This window comes from Danio rerio, chromosome 25 (assembly GCF_052040795.2).
Source record: "Danio rerio strain M-AB ecotype USA chromosome 25, GRCz13ab, whole genome shotgun sequence".
Classification (NCBI taxonomy): domain Eukaryota; kingdom Metazoa; phylum Chordata; class Actinopteri; order Cypriniformes; family Danionidae; genus Danio; species Danio rerio.
The window spans coordinates 31,883,839-31,903,303 of NC_141045.1; the positions used below are offsets into that span (position 1 = coordinate 31,883,839).

Sequence of the window (19,465 nt, forward strand, 5' to 3'; positions counted from 1 at the left end):
CAGAGAGTATAATACCATTGTAACCCTGCTGAAAAGTCCAGCTTAAACCAGCCTAGGCTGGTTGGCTGGTTTTAGCTGGTTGACCAGTCTGGTTTTAGAGGAGTTTTGGCCATTTCCAGGCTGGTTTCCAGCCATTTCCAGCCTGGTCTTAGCTGGTCAGGCTGGAAAATTACCAGCCGAATTCAGCTAAAACCAGCTTGACCAGCCTGGTTTAAGCTGGATATAGCTGGTTTTGGCTGGACTCCCAGCTTGGCTAGGCTGGTCAAGCTGGTTTTAGCTGGTCATCTCCCAGCCTGACCAGCTAAGACCAGGCTGGAAATGGCTGGAAACCAGCCTGGAAGTGGCTAAGCCAGGGTTTTTACTGGGCCGGGGCAATAGGCTGGGAGCTTGAGTAGTGAGGCCCAAATCATGTCAGGTTTCCATTGTCAGGCCAATAGCCTTGCAGCACAGCTTGCTAACTTCGCCCCCAGAACGTCCCCTGAATCAAACATCCACCCAGATCAGCAGGAAGATGAAAGTCAAATCAGAATCATTCAGATGAAGCACCATCACATCATCAAGACATGATCAAAATGGAGACAACGGAAGCAAACAAATGACATGTTACTGTACAGCATTACATTATGTCTTTGAGCATAGGCCTTTGTATTATTTATTATATTTATTTACTCGCTGAGCATCATACATTGAGTGGTCTCGCTATTAACGGTGGGATGACCCGGTGCACCATCCATAACGTAAAGTCACAGAATTTCTCCAGTAATAACTAATAATAATGGATTTTATTTAAAGGCGCCTTTCATGACACTCAAGGTCACCATCAAAGAGCTTAGAATGACCAAGAGGCGACACTCTGGTGTAATTTGGGAAACAGCCACTAGAGGGCGCGGCGGCCATTTTGGAATGAAAACTCTAAGGGCCCTATCATACACCCGGCGCAGTGTGGCGCAGTAGTCTTTTGGTAGTTTCAGCTTGGCGCAAGAGTCGTTTTGAGGCGTTGCGCTACGCTGTTTAAATAGCAAATGCATTAGCGCTCATTTGTGCGCCCATAGGCGTTCTAGTCTAAAAAGGAAGGCGTTCTGAGGCGGACCGCTGGTGCGTTGCTATTTTGAGAAACTATAATAGATTTTTCATTAGACCAAAACTAACCCGGTCTAAACTCCGGCACAGAGTTGCGCCTCGCTTACACACTGCTTAATACACACAAGAGAGCAGTAGGCAAATATCTTTACATATGAAAAATTTTAAATATTAAGGATATATCTATAGTATATAATAAGAATAGATATAGAATATAAATATAAAGGATTAAAATATTACAAAACATATTATTTTCTAGCCTACATAAATATGAAAAACCTCTGCTTTTATGTCTTCATCTCGGGAGGCTTTTTAAGTTCATTCATAACAATTTGCTTTTGTTTAATGTTATTATTATTAGCAGTATTATTTATTATATCCATATTTATATTTGTTTTATTAAAAACAAGCTTAGATTTGCCCACCTGTCAGGTTTTAGACCATATGGGGCACAGCATGTGTTTTAGGATATAACTCAGGTTTTTAAGCACATTTTGCTAATATTATTCATTTATTCGTTTGCTGGAAATTAGAACTGAATTTGGAAATAGTTTTGAAACGAATATTTGCGCTTAACAAACAAAAGTATTTATTTATAGACTAAATGATGTCTGTGCGTAAAGGTTTCTCTATCCAAGAGCGAAAGTGAAAGTGATCTATTATCTCTCATTCTCACGCAGTAGATGCTCTGTTTAAGTTTTTTAAAAAACTGTTAACTGTTAGCTTGTGAAATGCTCTTTTTTTTCTAGACTTACTTTGCGTCCTGTAAATAGCAAATGCGCTCTTGGCGCGATGCAGCTGACTCTTAAAGGGAATGGGAGATGAGATTCTAATTGGTTTATTCTCAAAACACACCTATAACTCATTAAGAAAATAAACTCAACCCTTTTAGACCATGCGCCGCGGCGCAAGGCAGATTTCCCGTCCTTAAATTAGCAAAAACGCGTCCTGACACGCCCTGAAAGCATTTGCGCCCTGCGTTTTGTGCTCTGCACATGGACCGTCAAAATAGAGCCCTAATAGAACAACATGCATATTATAAGTCTGTAAAATAAACTATTAAAAGTGCTGATGTTCGTGATAATACGTGTTGTATTATCGTATTTCAGGTTGTATCTCAGCTTTAATGCGCTTTTTGAATAAATGAATAAAAAACAAAGCAGCTGCTTGCCATCGCGACAGTAATGAGATCCAATGGACGGCCGAACACTTTCACTCCAAAATGGCGGAATCCGGGGCTGTTGCTGGGCGCTGCTGTTACAATGGAACGTTCACTTTGCGTACGCCAGGTTTCACGCTCATGTTTGGATTTACTAACAATGAAATGAACGTGGGAATGTGCGCAGGTCCACTCCAACTTCATCTCTGGTGTACGCACATTTCTTGTGTGTCTGTTCTATTTCTATTGGCGACACCTAGAGGCAGTCTGTCACGTTATGCGTGATAAAAAAAACAGAACAAAAACAGGAACAAAAAGGGTGTGGATCCAAATGCAGATTTAATATTAATAGTGCGGTAACATTGAACAAAATCCAAAGTGCAAAGTAACAAAATAACATACAAACAACAAAACAAGAAACTAAAACAGATTAAACACGAACTAGACTTAAGCAAGATACAAGAGCGAGATCAAGAACAACATACCAGAGCTAACAAGATAGACAAACGACGCAGTAACAAACAGAGGTGGAATGGTTGAATATATAGTCCAGGTCATCAACGGAGATTGGAGACAGCTGTGGTTGAAATCAGTGTAGATGACAGACCGGGTGTGTGCACGAAAGAATGTATGAAAACGTAGTCTTTTTGGGCGCTGTAGTTTCACTAAGTGTCCATTGAACTACAGCGCCCTCAGGTGGTCACTGACAGTCATGACACAGTCATGTTAAATTGCACAATACAAAGTGTCTTTGAGCCGTGCAATGGCAGCTGTATGAGAAGGTTCATCCGCATGTCTAGCAGTTATATAAGGTTTCTATACCATGCAGTTGACCAACCAAACATTAAAGCGCAATTTGCAGCGGTCGCCGGTTTTCCCAATGTAATCGGAGCAATCTACTGCACACACATTGCTATAAAGGCGCCATCTGAAGATGAATTTGCATACGTGACTCAGAAACATTTCCATTCAATAAATGTGCAAATAAAATAAGATGCACAGACTTATTAATGATTCCTACTTGTCCTCCTCGTGATGAAGAGTATAGGCAAACTCTGATATGTAGCGGGGGGAAAAAAGAAGAATGAGTTCATCAGATGCTGGATTCGAACCGAGTTTACGCCACTCACGCTGTTAAAGACACTACAAAATTTTACACCTTTACATCGCACTATTTCTTTTTTAATCCACTCAGTGCAGTGTTCAGACCCAACTGTGTTAACTGCATCAGCTAAACTCTCCCACTCTCTTTTTTTCTTTTGTTATTAATTCTGCAGGAAAAACTTGCAAATAACATAATTTTCCCCGGTCTACCTCCGAAAGCAGCACCTCTAAATCACATTCTGTTCAAAGTTTCTCTTTTTGCTTGCTTTTGCCGTTGCTTTTTCGTTGGGTTTTGCCAAAGTATAGTAATTAGCATATTCATACGGGGGAGGGGGCAGGGAGGGGTTTTGTGCTCATGCGCTTAGTTTCACAATTATTAGGATGTACAAAGAGAATATATGTGTGATTCGGTGTCCGGAGTGTTTCATACATCTGAATTTTTTACTGCGTACGCACATTTACAGCTTTGTACGAACGCAATGTTTTAGTATGATTTCAATGCAAGTCTTCGTACATGAGACTCCTGATAAGTATAATCACTTCCCTTGATCAGTATGAAGGACTCGAAGACTCATAAGGAACATCCATGGAAGAAGGTGAGAAGACGAAGGAGCAAAGGTGAAGACAACCATCTGACTTAAATACCAAATACAACTATTTTATGTTTAGTCAGTTTAGTAGCTAATTTGTACCATTTTATATAAAAATCTACAGGGTTCATCTGGTCATGGAAAACCTGGAATTTTGACATAGCATTTTCCAGGCCTGGAAAAGTTTTGAAAAAACAGAAAAACCCACAAGGTTTTGGAGAAGTCATGGAAATTACTTTTACATTTGGTCATTTAGAAAACGTTTTTGTCCAAAGCGACTTAAGCTGAGTCAAACAAGATCTTGTGCTTGGGAAATTCTGTCATATGGTGCTGCGAAAAGGGGTAGTATTAAACAATATGATTAGACATTAAGAAAAGTGAGGGATTGCTCCATATTCTACATTTCTTATTTTAAAATGTCTTCTATTAGTCTAACGCAATCACCTGATGGGATATTGCAGGTAAGAATTCACCAAGCTTGATCTTGTGAATGCGTTTTACCTACTATTACTAGTTTAACAAACTATTAAGATAAATATCTGTATACTGGAATGGAGGTTAATTGTTTAATTATTTTCTTTTCTCTGTGAAAAACATGAGACTCTATTTTGATGATCCATGAGCAAAGTGCAAAGTGCAGGGCGCAAAAGCAATGAGGGTGTGTCGGAATCCACTTTTGTTGTTTTAAGGACGGAAAAATCCGCTTTGCGCCATGGCGCATGGTTTAACAGGGTTGAGCTTATTTTCTTAATGAGTTATTGGTGTGTTTTGAGAATAAACCAATCAGAATCTCATCTCCCATTCTCTTTAAGAGTCAGTTGTGTCGCCGAACCCAGCCCCCAAGGCAATTTGTTCTGGCCCTCCAAATAGTGCAACCAAGACAAAAAATTTATTTAGTTAAGTGGAAAAATGGCCGCTATAGTTATGAAGTAACATACGCCTGTTCAATACAGCACGAGCTGCAGAAGCTGCGCAGAGCGAGCGCGAGTCACCATAAGCGAGTGGTGCGAGCAGGGCATGCAATGATTAGCCGATTTCACTATTAGCTGCGCTTTAATTCGGCACAGTTAATTAATTGTAAATGCTTCTCAACATCGCATTTCTGTTGCCCGGAATGAAATGAAACTGCTGGAACTAAACCAAGTTATGCCAAGTTGCCAATTGTGCGCTAGTTTAAAGTTCCAAGTATGTACACCGAGGCTAATACGCACGCACACCGGATTAACTAAAGCAGCGGCCGTTCCCAAATCACATGCTTTCCGCTTGCAAGTTTGTTATTTCTAATGTAAGAATATATGACAATATGCGCACATAAGCAAAGCAATGCGCTTGCGTCTTTCCGGGTGCACGCAGTAGAAAACATCTCACGATGAGAGTTGTGTGTGCCTTTCAGTGCAATGTAAACAAAAGATAAGTTATACATTTATTATTAAAATGATTATTTTTGGATGAACGCAGATGGCAGCAACAGTTAATCTAAATAGCTGTCACATTTAGCGTGATCAAAACAATAACAAAAACGAGAACAAAAGATAGCGGATTCAAGTGCAGAATTTAATGATATATCGTGCAGAAAACAGTGACAAAAATCCAAAAATATCAAAGAGCAAAGTAACAAACAAACAAACATAACAAGAAACTAAGACAGGTTAACACGAACTAGACTATAGCAAAATACAAGAACAAGATCAAGAAACTCGGTATACAAGACTTACTAGGACTGGAGACAAGAAAGACAAGGAAGACAAACGACGCGATGATCAACAGTGGTGGAATGATAGAATATATAGTCCAGATAATCAATGGTAAAACAGATACAGCTGTGATGGCAGATCAGTGTATGTGGTAAGTATGGAGTTGTAGTCTTTTTAGGACGCTGTAGTTCCTTCTGAGTCCTATTGAACTACAGCGCCCTCAGGTGGTCACTTACCGTCATGACAATAGCTACTTAACTCATATAAAGCTTTAATTTACATTAGACGTGATAACCGTGAACCCATGATTATCCTTCAGACTATATATACCTACAACCAAAATCTATAATTGTTGCATCCCTGATTGTAATGCATTTTGAAAAATAACATCTGAATGTGTTTGAATGTTGAAGAGGCTTACTTCAGCAATGCACTGCTTTTGTTGTGCTCTGAAATACAACATTTGAATATGTTTGTAAAAAAGAAAAAGTCTATACACTGCACTGATATTATGTAGTTTCAAAATACAACATATTCACATTTTAATGTAGAAAAACCCAACGTAGGTGTCTTAAGGAGAAAAAATACAGCGTATGGGCTCTTATATGCAGTTTTGTTATCACTTATATAGCAAGTCGTACCTCTCCGGCCCTTCGTTTGGGATGCTTTTCATGAACCGGCCCCCGTGACAAACTAATTGAATAGCCCTGATCTACAGCATGAGGATGAGAGATAAACCTCCTCATTCTGTACTTTCACTTTCACTCTCGTAGATAGGGAAACTTGTTGTATGCAGACATCCATTAGCCTATAAATAATTAATTTAGTTTGTTAAGCGCAAAGATTTGTTTCACAACTATTTCTAAATTCAGTTCTAATTTCCAGCAAATGTATAAATGAACAATAACAACGAAGTGTGCTAAAAAAACTGAGTTATATCCAAATACACATGCTGTGCCCCATATGGTCTAAAACCTGACAGGTGGACAAATCTAAGCTTGTTTTTAATAACACAAATATAAAACTGCAAATAATAAATACTACTACTAATAATAATAACATTATACAAAAGCAAATTGTTATGAATAAACTGAAAAAAGCCCTCTGAGATGAAGAAGACATGAAAGTATGGTTTTATGTAGGCTAGAAAATAATGTTTTTTTAATATTGTAATCCTTTAATTCTTTTTCATTTGTAAATATATTTGAGTATTGCTGTACATCCAGTGTGTATTAAGCAATGTGTAAGTGAGACGCACAACTAACACTCTGCTCTGGACTATAGACCGGCTTTGTTCTGGTCTATTACAGCTTCTCCAAATAGCAACGCACCAGCAATGCGCCTCAACACGCCTCCTTTTTTGTCCAGAATGACTATGGGCGCACATATGAGCGCAAATGCATTTGCTATTTAAACAGCATGCTGCAAAACGTCAAAACGACTCTTGCGCCAAGCCTTGCGCCGCATTGCGCCGGGTGTATGATAGGGCCCATGGTCTCACATCATTAGTGCTGTGTACGCATGATCTATTTTACATAGATATACAAATAAATTGAGGCTAAAGAGATTGTTGCGTGTTTTATGAGACGCTATAATAAATTTAAACGTGCATAGTTTTTCTTATTATTTAACATGAAACATTAGGTCATTAAAATTGACTTAAAATTCCTGGAAAAATCCTGGAATTTTTGTGGTAAAAATGTGTATGAACCAACCGTCATTGGGGGATGAGCAAATCATACCAAAATGTAGAAATGAGATACAAATAGGAAACAAATTCATACAAATTAGCCAATAAATCAAAAAGTTGTGGATGTGCATGAGATAGCCAATGTCATATATACACAGAGGATGCTTTGAGAGTGAGTAAATAATAGAGTAATTTTCATTTTGGGTGAACAATTCCTTTTAATCACATTTCCATTTAAATACTTGAAATTTAACAAATTGTCTTGACCATGTCAACATGTGTGAATGTGTTGAGTTGTGAAGCAGTTGAATGTGTGTACCTAATAAAATGGCCTGTGATTGTAGCCGCATACCTTTATAAGAATCAACACTGTTTAGTGTGTCATATTAAGTCAAAATGACTTCCAAATTACTGTTGACGTGGGGGGGGGGAAAGCCTGTAAAAATATTTAGGACGTGGTATTCCTGTCTCTGCCATTTTTGTCTTCAGACAGGAGAGTTAATGAGTTCAGTGCTGCTGTTTGAAGTCTTTTGGAACGGATACTTTTTAGCTTCATCTAAATAGCAGCGAATAACAACATGGAACACTGGGAAACAGAGAGTGAAGAACATAGCCCATAAATTCATGGTCCGGTGCCTCCAAGGACATCATAATGGTCCACTGGGCACAAACCCCTGTGGGGGTGGTAGTGGGGTCAGGCTTGCATTCAGCACTCTGCGACCATCTATAATGAATCTTCCTCTGCGTGGAGTCCAGCCAGCTCGCTCAAGTACAAACCAGCACACCAAGGCCCTTGTCTAATGGTGATAATGGTCTGCTGGCACTGGGCACGGAATCCATCGTGGACACTGCCATGCTCACAATGACATTGCCAGGCAGAGATGCTCTAGCTAAACAGGCACAAATAGATAGGTGGAGTCGACTTTAACCTTTGGGACTAAATGCGCATGTTTACTAACAATGGAGCCATTTGTGCTGGTGCAAGTGAAACATGGGTTACACTTAACAATGAGGTTCCATTAGTTAAAAAGATAGTTCACCCAAATGTGAATATTTACAACTATTTACTCTCCCTCAAGTGGTTCAAAACCTTTATGTGTTACTTAAAAACCTGTAATCATTGACATCCTCAGCAGACTATTTAAATCGATGTTTCCAGCTTTCTTCAAAATATATACTTTCATGTTCAACAGGAGATACATAAACAAGTCTGGAACAAGTGAAGCAAGAGTAAATGATGAGAAAATTTTCATCTTTAGGTGAACTATCCCTTTAAAGGTGCAGGATGTAAGTTTGACACTCAGGGCCCTATCATACACCGTGTGGCGCAAGACGCGGCGCAAGGACCTTTTGGTAGTTTCAGCTTGGCGGAAGAGTGGTTTTGAGGCGTTGCGCTACGCTGTTTAAATAGCAAATGCATTAGCGCTCATTTGTGCGCCCATAGGCGTTCTGGTCTAAAAAGGAAGGCGTTCTGAGGCGGACCGCTGGCGCGTTGCTATTTTGAGAAACTATAATAGATTTTTCATTAGACCAAAACTAACCCGGTCTAAACTCCGGCGCAGAGTAGTGCCTCGCTTACGCACTGCTTAATACGCACAAGAGAGCAATAGGCAAATATCTTTACATATGAAAAAAAATGTAAATATTAAGGATATATTTAGGATATAATAAAAATAGATATATAATATAAATATAAAGGATTAAAATATTACAAAACATATTATTTTCTAGCCTACATAAATATGAAAAATCACTGCTTTTATGTCTTCTTCAGTTCATTCATAACAATTTGCTTTTGTATAATGTTATTATTATTAGCAGTATTATTTATTATATTCATATTTATATTTGTTTTATTAAAAACAAGCTTAGATTTGCCCACCTGTATGGTTTTAGACCATATGGGGCATGGCAGGTGTATTTGGAAATAACTTAGTATTTTGACCACTCTTGGTCATTATTGTTCATTTATTCGTTTGCTAGAAATTAGAACTGAATTTGGAAATAGTTTTGAAACAAATCTTTGCGCTTAACAAACGAAATTAATTATTTATTGGCTAATTGATGTCTGTGCGTAAAGGTTTCCCTATGCAAGAGCGAAAGTGAAAGTAGTTCCATTATCTCTCATTCTCACGCAGTAGATGCTCTGTTTAACTGTTTTCTGTTAAAAAACTGTCAACTGTTAACTGTTTGCTTGTGAAATGCTCATTTTTTCCACTTACACTTACTTTGCGCCCTGTAAATAGCGAATGCGCTCTTGGCGCGACGCAGCTGGGTCTTAAAGGGAATGGGAGATGAGACTCTAATTGGTTTATTCTCAAAACACATCTATAACTCATTAAGAAAATAAACTCAACCCTTTTATACCATGCGTCCTGGCGCAAGGCAGATTTCCCGTCCTTAAATTAGCAAAAATGCGTCCTGACACGCCCTGAAAGCGTTTGCGCCCTGCGTTTTGCGCTCTGCGCATGGACCGTCAAAATAGAGCTCTCAGTGGTTGAACTAGGTATTGCATTCCTGTATTAAAACCAGCTCAGGCTCATTCTGGAAACGTAGCCCCACAGACGTTTCTGGAGACCGCGAAATGTGTCCCGGGAGGTATGTATTTGTGCAGTTTTTTGTTGTCGTGAATCCACGAGAGGCTGCTGTGGGCAATTTTTTGCATCTCGCGAGCATCGTTTGTGCCCTTACTGTTCTGTAAAGCTGTTCTGTCCGCTGTCGAGCGACTGTCTGTCAGACTGACTGAAGGATCGACTGGGCGGCCAACCCACCCTCCTCCTTCTCCTCTTCCTCCTCCTTCCCTAAACCCAAGCAACGATTTACAAAACCCGTCCAGAAAAAGAAAAGCCCTCGTCTGATTTTGACCGCGTTTTCAGAATTTACCACATTCTCGCCCTGTTATGAACTCGTTCCCTTTTTTTTTTTTAGATTCTGTTTTTGTCTTACCTGATTTCTGGAACCGATCTTGCACAGACTCGAACCCAGTCATTGCTATCGTCTCCCCTCCAGGTCTCCGCTCCGCTGACGTACACGACAAGCTAACCGGACAAACTTGATGCAGCGGGAAAGCCCTCCACACGGAGGTGAGCTGTCAGTCGGCGAGCGGGAAGAGGAGCGTCGTCACACCGCCCTGTAGTGTTCTGAATGAAATGCAGCCATACGTACCTCCGGCCACGTAAATCGTGGTCTCCAGAAACATCCGCGAGATTACGTTTTCAGAATGAGCTTGGGTTAATAAAAACACACGCAAGCGCAGGTTGCCAGATTGAAGACCAACAGGAGCGTGCCTGACTATTGAGCCTAAACGCTGATTAAAAGCTGATTTAATTTGTGTTCTAAATAAAAGCAACAGCACGCGATAAAAAGAATATTTTCATATTAAAAAGAGTCCTAAGCAACACCTGGAATTTATATTTTAGAAACGGCTTCTATTTCTTGTATCTGAACAACTGACAGTGATCACCTTAGGTACACCTTATGTACTTTATTCAATGTTAAATGCTAATAATGTGAGTTTGATTGTTAATTCACATGACATTTTTTGCCAAACTAAAGCAACAGAATGACTACTTTCACACTGACAGTCTTGAGCCTGGTTTATACTTCTGCATCAAGTGATCGCGTGACGCACGGCGCATGCAACGCACGTAGCTGTGCATTTATACTTCTGCATGCTGTTTCAGTTGTTCTGCAGTAACACTTCCGAAACGCTAGGGGACAGTGAGGTGTTTATGTTTCTCTGTGTCAAGTTTCTTCGCTGGTGTTTTTCTGAACTCTTCCTTAATGTACAAGTGGTTCAAACTCGCTCATTTTAAGGCAGGAACTGGCAGACGTGCAACAACTTTAACCATGAGGTAAACACAAAACAAAACTTTCCATCCGTAGCTCCTTCACGTGGCTCCACACTTGTAAACAATCGCTCCATCGGGCTCACACTCGTCAGTGCTACCAAGCCGACCAATCACAGAGCTTTTGTTATGCGTCATTGTGACAGATGCCGACAGCCACGGCGTAGGGGTATGAGTCAAGTGTAGGCTGCGCCGTAGCATACGCGTGCGCTTGACACAGAAGTATAAATCAGCCTTTATTGCTCAAATTAGATTTTTTTCTCAGATCTGATTTTTTTTGCATGGCTGTTCACACGTGCTCTTATAAATGTGGCCAATATCAGATTTGCGGTGTGAACAGATCACAGTCCTAAACTGACTTGCATGCGCAGAAGTGGACAGCACACAATGTCTAATTATAAATGTCGAATTATACACACGTGATACTGTATTAAGCACGTTGTCAGACGTATAAACTGTCATTTATTAAGGATTTATAAAGCATATGTAGTTCTCACTTAAGATTAGGTCACAAAACTGCATGAAGTTGAGTTATTAAAGCATTTATTAACATACATAGTAAACATTACTATACGCCTGAAAAATAAGAAACAACCGTGGATATAATAACCTTTATTTACCCAGGTAAGTCAACTGAGAACCAGGTCTCATTTACAATGACGACCTGGCCAAGAGGCAACATGAAAAGAAGATGCAGTACAAAGCAGCAGGGGCACAATACAATATAAGTTTCACACATGCAGATAATAAAATATTGTCACCGACTCGGTCCCAGTCATTCCCCTCGCTGGCCAGCAGAGGCCACCATCTCCAGACTTTTAAACATTACGTCATCCATTCACTCTGATCCAGCACACCTGATCTTCATTCCGTTAATGACCCACGTACCCTTTATAAGCAGCTCACACACACAGTCTTTGCGAAGTCTTGTTTAGCCCCGGCCAGCATTACTGAGCATTCTATCCTGCCTGATCTCCTGTTTACAACTTCAGCCTGTTTCCTGACTCTGCTCTGCCTTCTGCCTGCCCACGACTTAAGCCTGTTACACGGACTGTGATACTCGCTGCCTGCCCTCGACCAAAGCCTGTTACACGGACTCTGAATCACGCTGCCTGCCTCTGACCCATGCCTGGTAAATCACTCTGTGTCTGTTAACCACCAGCCCTAATTTTCATTGCTGTGAATGTTGTATGTTCGCACATTCGTGCGTGTTATATGTTGAGTAAAGTGTGATTTAATAAATACTGCTTAATGGATCCCTCCGTGTCAGTCTCCCCGTTACACATATGAAACAAACAAAAAAAAAAAAAACCAAAGCAGAGTGATCTTGAACTATTGCCTGAATTTTATTTTTAAAAGATGATAGTGGAGTGTTGAGCTTTAAGGTCTGCTGCAGATGATTCCAAGCATCAGCAGCAGAAAACTGAAAAGAGTAGCGGCCAAATGAAAAGTGAACTTTGGGTATGCAAAGGCTAATGAAATGACTAGAGAATGATAAGAAGTGAATGTAAATGTATTGGAGTTTTTCCAATGAGTTTTGTAAAAGAACAGAAACCAATAAATTTGTCGATGTGATTGAAGAGAAGGCCAATTCAGTGAAGAATCCAGTTGACAGTGATGAGTATTAAATCATGCACCAGTAACAAAACGAATTGCTGCATGATAAACAACACCCAGTTTGTGAAAGAGAGTTTTTGAAGCTGATCTGTAAATTAAATCCCCATAATCCAGAATTGGTAATACTGTTAAGACCAAATGCTGACTTGAAGAGTGAGTAAAGGAAGATTTGTTTCTGTAAAGAAAACCAATGCTTTAACCTTTTTGGGCAGTTATGTGAGTTTCAAACGTCAGTTTCCCATCTAACCAGATACCAAGATATTTAAAGCAGTCAACATAATTAATCTTAGTACCGTCCAATGAGGACATTTTAGGAGGAATCTCAACATGTGGTAAGTTTCTATTAAAAACCAAACGTTTTGTTTTATTAGTATTTAAAACTAAACGAAGATTGGCAAAAGCGGGTTGAATGCTTAAAAAACTGGCTTGCAATGAAGAAAGTGCTGATATCAATAGTTTATTAATCATTTACAAACTCATTCTGAATGATCTTAAAAAACACTAACTACTTTTAAATGCAAATGGTTTATAAATAATGCAATAGTTCAGTTAGTAATGTAAATTAAATCATTGACAAAGAATGAAAGAACAATCGTTAAGCACATTATAAATGTAGTTGTAAGTCTAGAGCATTTCTAACTGCAGTAATAAACTGCTTACTAACGCTTATTAATGCAGAGTTAATGCTTAACAAATAATGAATTCACTAGATGCTAATGCTAAGTAAATAATTCATAGTGTGTAGTTATTATAAAGTTTTACAAGCTTGACTATTCTGCAGTTACAGTATGTCATGTGCTAAGACTGACAGAAAATGAAAAGTTGCTATTCTCAAGGTCACAAAACAGCCCTTTCAATTTAAAAAAAAAATAAATATCTCAAAAAAGTTTAATAATAAGTTAGTGAGCAATGAAATTTGAAGTGGGTGTGCATTTGACCTTTCTTTGGGGGCAAAAAAGCCATTTTTGGTACCATAGCCTGCTTGAGCAAACTGCTAGCAGAATGCAAGACAGATTTCATTTTTTAACATATTTAAATTTCTTTATTGTAAAAATATGTGTGATGTGCATGCATTCATTCACAAACAAGTCGCTCCCTCCGTCATGCGAAGTAAAAGCAGGAGAGAAGGTGTGTTTCAGGACATGATTACAGTAGATCAAATTTAACAGGGAGGGTGGATAGTACATTTCCATACACACAAACTTATGCTTATTGTCAGGAATGCCTGTGTGATCACTTATCCATCAATGTAGAAAAGTGATGTAAAATTATAAGTTTTGTAATTAAAAATAAATTGCCTACTGACCTCCGGGATCATAGATATATGTGTATATGTGTAATTCTCTGGCTCTGGATGGCCACAGTCCTTCAGTGCAGCTTGGTCCCACATTCATTCCAAAGGAGCGCTACCCTGGGCTAAAATGGCGGCTCTATGACGCATACCTTCTAATAGACAACAACAGGGTAGGCGACATCCAATGTATATATCCAACCCAAGCTCATTCTGGAAACGTAGCCCCGCGGACGTTTCTGGAGACCGCGATTTACGTGGCCGGAGGTACGTAAGGCCGCGTTTAGTTTTTTTCGAGCGAACGCTGCGGGGCGGTGTGGCGCCGCTCCGCCCCCCCTCTTCGCGCTCGCCGGCCGACGGCTCGCCTCCGAGTGGAGGGCTTTCCCTATGCTACCAGTTTGTCCGCTTAGCTCACAGCGTTGCGTCGGCGGAGCGGAGGCCCCGGAGGAGGAGCCGGCAGCGGGGACGACGACCGGGATCGAGTCCGGGGAACAGCGGTTCCGGAAATCAGGTAAGACGAAAAACGGAATCCGAAAAATAAGGGCAAGAACGCGGTGGGATCCGAAAACGCGGTCGAAATCGAAGACGAGGGCTTTTGCTTTTTTTTTTTTTTTTCTGGACGGCTTTTGCGAACCGTCGCTCGGGTTTAGGGAAGGAGGAGGAGGAGGAAGAGGAGGGTGGCCGAGTCGGCCGATCCGGCGGCTTTTCGCGCGAGAACGCAAGGCCCCCCCGAGAGGGGCCCGAGACGTGAAAAAGCGCACAGCGGCCTCTCGCGGATCCGCGAAAACAAAAACCGCTCGAATACGTATCTCCCGGGAGGTAAATCGTGGTCCGCAGAAACGTCCGCGGGGCTACGTTTCCATAATTAGCCCGGATTGTATATATCTATGTGGACCCCCAAGCACCCAAAAAATGCTAAAACAAAAATTCATGCTTTAGAGGGTTAACAATCGAGGAACTTTGCTGCTGTGCCATGGCTGCCAGCCTGCAACAGTCTCAATGATATTAGCTTTTTAGCTTTATATGGGAAAATTAATAACTCTTCTTTGAAAATTTTAAACGAGATGCTAATGGAATGGTCTAATTGAATTTAAAGTTTTATGCTAAGCTAAGCTAAAAGTTGTCCTGCCAAACCTGAATGGCTGAATGAATAAAAAAATTCACTTTAAACTTGAAAGTTCCTTTAAAGTTACTGATTTTTTGCTGTTGTTTGCTTTTTAATGAAGTCACTAATGGCGTTTTACAGTGTTGTTATCAATTACAAAATGATTAGAATATATGACGGATTAGTAATGTGGACATTATTACCAATTTTTGTAGATAAAGTTGTAATATGGCATATAGCAGTACTACCAAAATGTAAACGCCACATTCGCTCAAGCAAAACACCACCTGTAGATTCAGGTCATGATACACACGGGGACATTAGGATTACTAAGACACAGCTTGTCAGTACATGATAATCCATCCCTACCTGTGAACATATATTCCAGGAAACTGCATCCCTAGACAAAGGGTATTTCCTAGAAACGGCATGTTCCTCACAAGCTCAAATTACAGTCCCTAGAGAGGGCCTTCGGTGGTAGTTGATGTCAGTGAACAATTGAATTGTTCCTGGACTTGTGAAGACATTGTTTTCTACTTTAACATGTAATTTACTCCATTTGTAAATTAGCTACACGTTTAATTAAATTCTTCAATGGTGCCTCCAATTAAGCCATTAGGGAAAACATGTCATAACACAGTTGTCAAATCAGCTACATTTCTGAATCACAACAACAGACAAGGCAATGAAAATGTTTGAACGATATTTAAATTCCGATGACTCGCTTCAGGCAAAACCACGCTTTTCTGACGTCTGCATGTCTTCACGCTGTGTTATCTGGTTGTGATTTATGGGCCTGCATATGTTAAACTTGATGTTAACTAATTCTCTTAACCAAACCCACTTCGCCACATGCATAAATAGATCAGTAAACCATCAGTGATGAATGGCTCCGAAGCATATGGAAATGGATTTGAAATAAATACACTTTCCCGCCCCCTACGGAACACATTCAAACTCCCTTCTCAGATATTCATGAGTCCAGCAGTACCTCATTGTCTGGCCATTCGGAGAGTCTGTCTCAATTCTGGACAAAAAGGACAATGGGATGGACACCTGTTACCAGTCTATGGGCAGTAACAGAGACGTCACATTGTCCTGCTAGCCCCTGTTTAAACCATATGAAACCTGTTTAATTCTACTGTTAGGTTGTTGTTGTTTAGTCCATTTTTAGAATTGACATTTTTGGGTTCTGTTTTTATAACTATTATATATATATATATATATATATATATATATATATATATATATATATATATATATATATATATATATAAATATATTTGGTAGTAGGTAGTGCTGATGCCTTACAGCAAGAAGGTCGCTGGTTCGAACCTCGGCTCAGTTGGCGTTTCTGTGTGGAGTTTGCATGTTCTCCCTGCCTTCGTGTGGGTTTCCTCCGGGGGCTCCGGTTTCCCCCACAGTCCAAAGACTTGCGGTACAGGTGAATTGGGTAGGCTAAATTGTCCGTAGTGTTTGAGTGTGTGTGTGGATGTTTCCCAGAGATGGATTGCGGCTGGAAGGGCATCCGCTGCATAAAAACTTGCTGGATAAGTTGGCAGTTCATTCCGCTGTGGCGACCCCGGATTTATAAAGGGACTAAGCCGACAAGAAAATGAATGAATGAATGAACATTACAGAAATTTAGCAAAGGCTGTTGGGGTGCTGGAAAAAAAACGTAAAAAAACAGAATTTGTTTACAGTGTTTGTAAATTTATATTTATTCTTTTTTTTTATTTCAGTAATTTTATTGACTATATAAAAATGTTCATATGATTTATTTGCAATGCAGTTTGTAAAGTAATATTTTCTGTCTTTTAGTAGATTTTTTTGTATACTACAGGCTTGCTTTGTTTACCAAATAAGTAGATCTAATTGGATTTGCCTTGTAAACATAAGTTTAAAGTTAAAAACGTATTATTTTTATTTCATATATCACAATTTTAGTTAGGATACTCCCAAAATCATTCTGCATAAATCTGCAGATTTATTTTATTTTATTTTTTTTTACAAAATTCGGTGCTAAAATAGCAAAAAAATGTCCACATATTCTGTCTGGCTCTAGAACGTAATGATTATATACAGTTGAAGTCAGAATTATTAGCCCCCCTGTATTATTAGCGACCCTGTTTATTTATTTTTTTCCCCCAATTTCTTTTTAATGGAGGGAATATTATTTCAGCACATTTCTGAGCATAATAGTTTTAAAAACTTATTTCTAATAACGGATTTATTTTATCTTTTACATGATGACAGTAAATAATATTTTACTTGATATTTTTCAAGACACTTCTATACAGCTTAAAGTGACATTTAAAGGCTTAACTAGGTTAATAAGGTGAACTAGGCAGGTTAGGGTAATTAGGCAAGTTATTGTATAACAATGGTTTGTTCTGCAGATTACGAGAAAAACAAAGTAGCTTAAAGGGGCTAATAATTTTGTCCCAAAAATGTTTTTAAAAAAATTAATAACTTTATTCTTGCCGAAATAAAACAAATAAGACTTTCTCCAGAAGAAAAAATATTATCAGACATACTGTGAAAATTTCCTTGCTCTGTTAAAAATTATTTGGGAAATATTTAAAAACATGAAATAAAATCAAAAGGGGGCTAATAATTCTGACTTCAACTGTATGTGGGAGACAACATGGCGCAATCTCACATTTTGTCATCATAATATGGCTTCAAATGCTCCTTCATGTCAGTCTCGTATTTCATACATTCTGTGACTTGATCTGTAGATTTTCCATGCACTTTTTGAGTGTCTTCTGTTTGTTTGTAGAGGCTCTTGTAGACAGAATTGTTCTGCCTTGACCTGAAGTCCTCGGATGACCCCTGTTGAGCTCTTTAAGGGGGTTTGAACAGATGGTCCCTGCTGAACCCCCACGTCGGACACTCTCTTCACACTACATCACTGTCACTTAAATGTCACTGCATATCAAAGATATCTAAAATTAATTATATTCAAGAACCTGAATATTACATCAATTCATCAAGCGCAGGGTGAGTTGGGACTAAATTGTCACAGTGAGAGGGAGAAATACTTTGTATATTGTTTAATAGTATATATATATATATATATATATATATATATATATATATATATATATATATATATATACAGTTAAAGTTATTAGCCCCCCTGAATTATTAGCTCCTCTGTTTATTTTTCCCCCAATTTCTGTTTAACAGAGAGATTTTTTTTCAACTAATTTCTAAACCTAATAGTTTTAGTAACTTAGTAAATTTATTTTATCTTTGCCATGATGACAGTAAACAATATTTTACTAGATATTTTTCAAGACTATTCTATACAGCTTAAAGTGACATTTAAAGGCTTAACTTTGTTACTTAGGTTAACTCGGCAGGTTAAGGTAATTAGGCAAGTTATTGTATAACAGTGGTTTGTTCTGTAGACTATCGAAAAAAATAATTTGCTTAAAGGGGCTAATAATTTTGTCCCTAAAATGGTGTTTAAAAAATTAAAAACTGCTTTTATTCTAGCCTAAATAAAACAAAAAATACTTTTTCGAGTTGAAAAAATATTATCAGACATACTGTAAAAAAATTCCTTGCTTCAAACATCATTTGGAAAATATTTTAAAAAGAAGAAAAAAAATTGAAGTGGGCTAATAATTCTAACTTCAACTGTATATATACACATGCACAAAGTTGACGTCAGAATTATTAGCCCCCCTTATCTCTTTCTTTTTCGAATTAATGGCCTTTTTTCAACTTTTCAAATAATATTATATATTGTATACAGTACAAATTGATCAATTAGCAATATATTTCTGTTTCTGTTAAATTTATAAACACTTCATTCAACTTAAATAAAAACAATCCAATGTTTATTTCAAAATAAAAATGTAATTAAATATGATTATAATAATAACAACACAGCACCAATGAAAGTTCGAATGAATTGTGTTTGTTTAAAATAAATATTTTATATCACTGTCCATGACTTTACTGTCATGTTTTTAATTCATCCTCAGGGGGAAAAATCTTTATAATATTTAATTAGTGCAAATAAGCGACACTTAATCCATTAATATTTTGCCTGTTGTTGTGCTGTCTTATATCTGAAATAAATATGTGTATATATATGTATGTATGTATGTATGTATGTATGTATGTGTGTGTGTGTGTGTGTGTGTGTGTATATATATATATATATATATATATATATACATACATACATACATACATACATACATACATACATACATATACACACACACACACACACACACACACACACACACACACACACACACACACACA

The 19,465-nt window shown here is 38.5% G+C and overlaps 2 protein-coding genes across 4 annotated transcripts in view; both read right to left on the reverse strand.

The window, feature by feature from the left end:
• Positions 1-19,465, reverse strand: part of parp6b (poly (ADP-ribose) polymerase family, member 6b) — a 549,184-nt gene that overhangs the window by 411,041 nt on the left and 118,678 nt on the right. The gene's annotated exons all lie outside the window — the stretch shown is intronic.
• LOC147830926 (uncharacterized) overlaps positions 1-19,465 on the reverse strand; it is a 42,368-nt gene that overhangs the window by 1,031 nt on the left and 21,872 nt on the right. Inside the window, exon 5 of one of the 3 annotated variants that reach the window (XM_087312489.1) lies at positions 16,880-18,109. The exons of 1 other annotated variant lie outside the window; for it this stretch is intronic. The gene's annotated coding sequence lies outside the window, so the exon portion shown is untranslated. Of the gene's footprint in view, positions 1-16,879; positions 18,110-19,465 lie in introns of those variants that run through there. One more of the 3 variants, XM_087312488.1, reaches the window with a different exon arrangement.